Source organism: Enoplosus armatus, chromosome 17, assembly GCF_043641665.1.
Source record: "Enoplosus armatus isolate fEnoArm2 chromosome 17, fEnoArm2.hap1, whole genome shotgun sequence".
NCBI lineage: Eukaryota > Metazoa > Chordata > Actinopteri > Centrarchiformes > Enoplosidae > Enoplosus > Enoplosus armatus.
Genome location: NC_092196.1, coordinates 20850529 through 20857033, shown reverse-complemented (window position 1 = coordinate 20857033; position 6505 = coordinate 20850529).

The window sequence follows — 6505 nt, the reverse complement described above, 5'->3', positions numbered from 1 at the left end:
TCATCAGATCTGCACCGACATAAATAACCTTCTTCTCCCCTCCCTCCCCCTCTCTCTCTCTCTCAAACACACCTCTCTCTATCTCTAACAAACATTGTCACCTGTCCAATGACACGCCCAACACCTCAATGCAAGTTGCCTGTTTCAACAAGGAAATTTACTCTTTACATGTATTCAGTAGAAACTATAACTTTTTTAGATTAAGATTTTACATAAAAAACATGATAAAGCTTAAATACAATGCAGGAGTTTTAATCAGTTCCACCAAAGAGACATTTCCACTCTAAACTTCTCACATGGTTTCATTTCAGTAAATGTTTGAGGCCCAAAGAGGTCAAATGATCCACTATTCTTTTTAAAGTCAAAGATCAGAGAAAATTTCAAAAACTGAAAACAGCTGTTATATCAGAACATCTCCCATGAATCATCTCATGAGCCCTCAGATTTATCTGGTGACAATTTGGAAGGGACTGACCCCTAGGTTGGGAACCACTGCACTACACTAGCTAACTGTAGCCTATATAAAGTAGTCCAAACAAGCTAACTGTATAAAGTAGTCCAAACAAGCTAACTGTATAAAGTAGTTCAAACAAGCTAACTGTATATAACGTAATTCAAACTAGCTAACTGTATATAACGTAGTTCAAACTAGCTAACTGTATATAACGTAGTTCAAACTAGCTAACTGTATATAACGTAATTCAAACTAACTAACTGTATATAAAGTAGTTCAAACTAGCTAACTGTATATAACGTAGTTCAATCTAGCTAACTGTATATAAAGTAGTTCAATCTAGCTAACTGTATATAAAGTAGTTCAAACTAGCTAACTGTATATAACGTAGTTCAAACTAGCTAACTGTGTATAACGTAGTTCAAACTAGCTAATTGTGTATAATGTAGTTCAAACTAGCAAACTGTATATAACGTCGTTCAAACTAGCTAACTGTATATAAAGTAGTTAAACTAGCTAACTGTATATAAAGTAGTTAAACTAGCTAACTGTATATAAAGTGATTCAAACTAGCTAACTGTATATAAAGTAGTTAAACTAGCTAACTGTATATAAAGTGATTCAAACTAGCTAACTGTATATAAAGTAGTTAAACTAGCTAACTGTATATAACGTCGTTCAAATTAGCTAACTGTATATAAAGTAGTTAAACTAGCTAACTGTATATAAAGTAGTTCAAACTAGCTAACTGTATATAAAGTAGTTAAACTAGCTAACTGTATATAAAGTGATTCAAACTAGCTAACTGTATATAAAGTAGTTAAACTAGCTAACTGTATATAAAGTGATTCAAACTAGCTAACTGTATATAAAGTAGTTAAACTAGCTAACTGTATATAAAGTGATTCAAACTAGCTAACTGTATATAAAGTAGTTAAACTAGCTAACTGTATATAACGTCGTTCAAATTAGCTAACTTTATATAAAGTAGTTAAACTAGCTAACTGTGTATAAAGTAGTTAAACTAGCTAACTGTATATAAAGTAGTTCAAACTAGCTAACTGTGTATAAAGTAGTTAAACTAGCTAACTGTATATAAAGTAGTTAAACTAGCTAACTGTGTATAAAGTAATTCAAACTAGCTAATTGTAAATATTAAAATTGGCAGGCTTTAACAGACAGTCTGTCCTGAAGCAGATCTCACCTTGCAACATTCCTGCATCGCTGCACAGAAGTCTGGTTGAATTTGACACTCAGTGAATGCCGTCTGACCTCCTGTCAAAATGTAAGCAGCCCTTTAAAGTTTTAGATGGCAAAGGTGAAGCTAATTTAACTGCCGGCAAAGTAAAGTTGTAAAATCAATGTAATGAAGGAAAAAGTACAATATTTCCCTCTGAAATGTTGTAGAGTAGAAGTATAAAGTGGCAGAAAATGAAAATATTCAAGTGGAGTACAAGAACATCAAAATTGTATTTAAGTACATGCCTTGAGTAAATGTATTTTGTTACTTGGTGGATTTACATTATTGCCTGATAGCACAGTGCTTCATTTTGAAATGAATCAGTGAGTCAGACATGATGAACTGAAACCAAAGACTGCCCGTAAGGAAGGAAGTCAATCGAAAAACTGATAAGATGATTTGGAAACCGACAGGAATGTGAGGTAACCATGTTTTGTAATGATTGGGTTAAAATCTGCAAAAACACTGGTCCTTTTAATAGTCAAATCAAGTCATGACAGCCCTAAAAATGTTGTAAAATGTACAAGATCGAAACCAGTTGTGAACCTGGGGACCAACACAAAGTGCTTTACATAGGCAACCCGAGAAGAGTAGAAGACATTCAAAACAGACGACAAGACAAAACAAACAGGAAAGAGCAGATAAACAAATCAGAATTACAACCAAACAACAAAAGGTGTGAAATGTCAGAAGTGAAAGGCAATACTAATCAAAATCACAGAAGCCACACCCATAAATAAACTTAACACAAACCACAGGAACGAAACCTGCGGTCCCTCCCAAACTGAATTACAGGCCTTTAAATACAACCACAAACACTGATACAATACAGGCCCACATGTGCACTAAAGAGTAATTAGTTGCTGTAATAATTCCTCCTGTTCGCGGTCAAATCAAGTGTTTTAGCAAAAATTCCCTCCTCGTGTTACTGTCCGTCCACTGCAGCGCGAGGAAACATTGTAGACACACAAAAGGGGAATTTTGTTCTAAAAAGACTTTAATTTTGGCCTCCTGATTTGTTTAGTACATATGGGCATGTGAGTATTGTATCAACAACAAGGCCGATATTTTCAACAATGATCAAATGAGAAACACACAACATAATGTCGAGATGTCTGTGTAAAAACTAAAAAATGACTTTCAACGCTGCACACGGAAATCCAGATCAGTCCTTGCAGGTGACGCAGACGGCTGAATGACGCCGATTCACCTTCTCCATCCATTGACTGTGAGACAGTGAGGAGCCCTGCTGCCTGCTCAGGAATGAACTGGTCAAACAGCCTCAGGCTTCCTGTGAACACATGAACTCTAAACATCGTCGGTTCCATCAGATAATGATTGTTTTGGAACAAGAGGAACCAGTAAACACTGGATTGTATTGTAGTGTCCAGCATCCTTCTTCCAGCTGTCTTCACAGTCTCCCACGTAGCTTCTGGCTAACTTTCAAAAGAAGTACTCAGATGCTTTACTTAAGTAAAAGTACCAATACCACAATGTTAAAACATCCTCTATTATACTACTTACTGAAGTATTATCAATTAAATATACTGAAAGGACCAAAAGTAAAAAGTAATCATGCACACTGTGGCTGACGCCGTACTCTTTTCATTGCTTGCTGATTGATTGAACTGTTCTCCAACGGACGTCCAGGAACTTGTTGACCCGACTTTTCCACCAAGTGATTCCCAACCAGGTGCAGTTGTAGCCCAGGTGGTAGCTCTGCAGTTGTCAGGGAGTGCTTGAGAAGATTGTATTAAGTAGTTAGTTGATTAACAAATATCCAAACACTGAGCCAGCTGTAACACCTGAACACATGTCGCGATTGAGAGTGTGTGAAAACTAGTGAGCAATGGTTAAAAAGTAGCGTATAAATGGTTTAAATAGTAAGTGATGGATAAATGCATGAAATGCATTGTTTATGTAAAAGGTAAATGGTTAAAATATTGACACAGTAAATGATTGAGACGTCCAGGAGACACTGTTGTTGCTTTGTCTTCATGACATATTGATGCACCAGAAGTTGGACCCTACAGGTGTTTTTATACAACCATCAATGGAAACCCTTTGAACGCACTCAGGTGATCTACATGTAACTAATAATGTGACTTCTAAATCCAACTGGCTGCACCAGTGATGATTCAGGTGTGAAGGGGATGAATGCTGTTGCAAACCTGTATTTTGTATTTTATACTTGTAATTAATTTAGATCTGTTTTCACTTTGACGTTAGAGTTCTGTTGATCAGTGTGAACAAAGCCACATTAAATCTACTTTAATCAGCGGTTAAGGGGAGTTTTAGGGGGATCACATGACTTTTCACATGTGAAGTCCAAGTTGATCTGCCAGTTAGAAACTGACATATTGAGGTCATCAAGGAAGTCTTCACTGAAAATACAGGTAGGACGACAGGAAATGTGCAGGAATGCAGAAATGCAGAGTCATTGTGGCAGATTCCACACGGCAGCAGGAAATGAACCCCGAGCCGGATAAACCAGTGAGACGAAGGAAAATCTGAGATAAAGAGCTGAAGGCTTTTTTTTAGCTTGAAAAACAAACTCGTACAACACACAAAAAAAACACATACAGAAAACAAACAGACACAACAAAATACATTTCATTAATTACAGGACTGTTGTATTAGACTGCACATAATAAATCTGTGCATACATTTTTACTTGTTTTGACAGCAACAACAATGATTTAATAACAAGACTAAAGGCGCGTTCAGACCATAAACGAAGTGATTACATGCAAAGACACGAATAGACACAAATTTGAGTCGCAAAAGCCTGTCAGCGTTGAGATTCTCCCGACGTCACAGGTAATGAGAAATAGAGGACTTATTTTCCCCTGGTCTCAAACAAGTCTTTGACTTTTTATCAAAGTTGAGAAGAAATAAAAAGCACCTGGATCTCCACGATTCAACGTCTGTACAGACGGAACAACAAGGGAAGAGGAGGAAAGTGAGCGAAACCTTAGGCCGACATGAAAGATCTGAAGATATCTGATTCCAGCTACCAAATGGACTTTACCACAAATCAAGTCAGCACAAGCGTTAGCCGCCTTCCCAGGACTCCCATTGGCTGTTCAGGGCGAATATTCACAGGTTGTGAAATACTCCAAAAAACACTCGAGCAGTCGTATTCGTGCAAGTAACGCCAGGCGACAAGTCCAGCTGAGGCTGATGAATGTAGTTCTGCAGGTATTTGGTCACAAACCAAAGTATGGGACACACGAACATGTTGACCTGATGAGTCAGAGGATCACCAGTTATTACAGTTCATCCAGAGGGGGACATTCATTTGTGCAATTTCATGACAATCCATCCAATAGTTGTTAAGACATTTCACATTAAATATGTTCAGTAGGATTCATCCTCTGAGGACCATGAATGTCTGTACAAAATTTCATCCATCAGTTATTTTCCTGATAAATCATTCATTGTTTAAAATGTCAGAACGTCCTGAGGTGACATTTTACAAACTGCTTGTTTTACCTGACCAACAGTCCAAAACCCGAAGCTGTTCAGGTCCCTGGATATTTATCTGGACATTCAGTGACGTGACGGCTCAGTGAGAAGCTGTTTGCTGCCTGTGTGCAGTCATGCAGTCATGGAGGTTACATGTTTCCCCATGTTCGTGTCGTTTTCCTGCAGTTGCTGTGGCTCCTCCTCTCCTCTAGTTAGTATGATGGAGACTGACATGGCACCGAGTTCGATGACTGATAACTGATCAACAGTCATTTCACATCATTACAAGTAGGCTGAAGTAGGTTATTATTCGGTCATAGCTCTATTATAAAAGCCTAAGCCTGTAAACTTACATTGTACTTTTCATTAGCAATCATCCGAAACACTTGGGGGAAATCATTGTAAATGTTTGTAGCGTGGTTTTGCAGGCGCGTATCGTGGCGCGCCACACGGTTTGTTACACAGAACCATCTGAGAAGTGGTTCTTGGAAACTGTTTGGAAAAGGGCAGGAAAGAAAATACTTGTCTAGGAGGAAACATCTTTTCCATTGAGGGAAGCCTTCAGAAATACTCTGTTGTGATGTAACTGATGCTACAGCAGCATCTACGCTAACGATAAGATGCCATGAAGGCCATTATCTGAATCTCAATGTTAAAATCAAAATCAAAAATGAGCCTGAGTGACTGAACCCTGCCCCTTGGAGGAGTTTTTAAAGCAGAAACTTTCAAACCAAATGTTTTAAAGCTGCAAGTCAAAGTCAATAAGAACCACAGATGCATTGTTTTGTTTTATCAACACTTTCATTTGAAAACCAGCACATGCACAGTACAAAAACAACTCATAAATAATAAATACACTATCAAGAGTTCTGTCTCAACAACATGAGGCCTCATTTACAAAAGTGGATTGACTTGATCATAGTCTGAAGATCTTCTTGTGAGGCAGAGGTTGTCATCTCAAATGAAATTAGTATTCAGTTTCAGGGGTGTGATGGTGGCACGAGTCCAATTCCGTTTGACAAGCGACTGTTGTTACACAGAAATCTCTGACCGTAAAAAGCTAAATGGTTTTGTGTTTTGTTTCCTTTACCACAAAAAGTTGCAGGAGTGGTTTAGTTTCAGTCAAACCTGTTCACAAACTGTAAAAGGAGAAAGACATTGAGCCTCATGCAAGAACATTTTCTTATTTTTACTTTTTACTGTGACGTTTGCAGAGTTCATAGTCAGATTCACCAAACTCTCTTATCGACTTGATGAATGCTATCTGTCCCAGAGGAGGTGCTGCATCTGTGAGATTTGATCATCAGCATAATCGAAACCCGTTGTTATAGAAGGTGACCTGT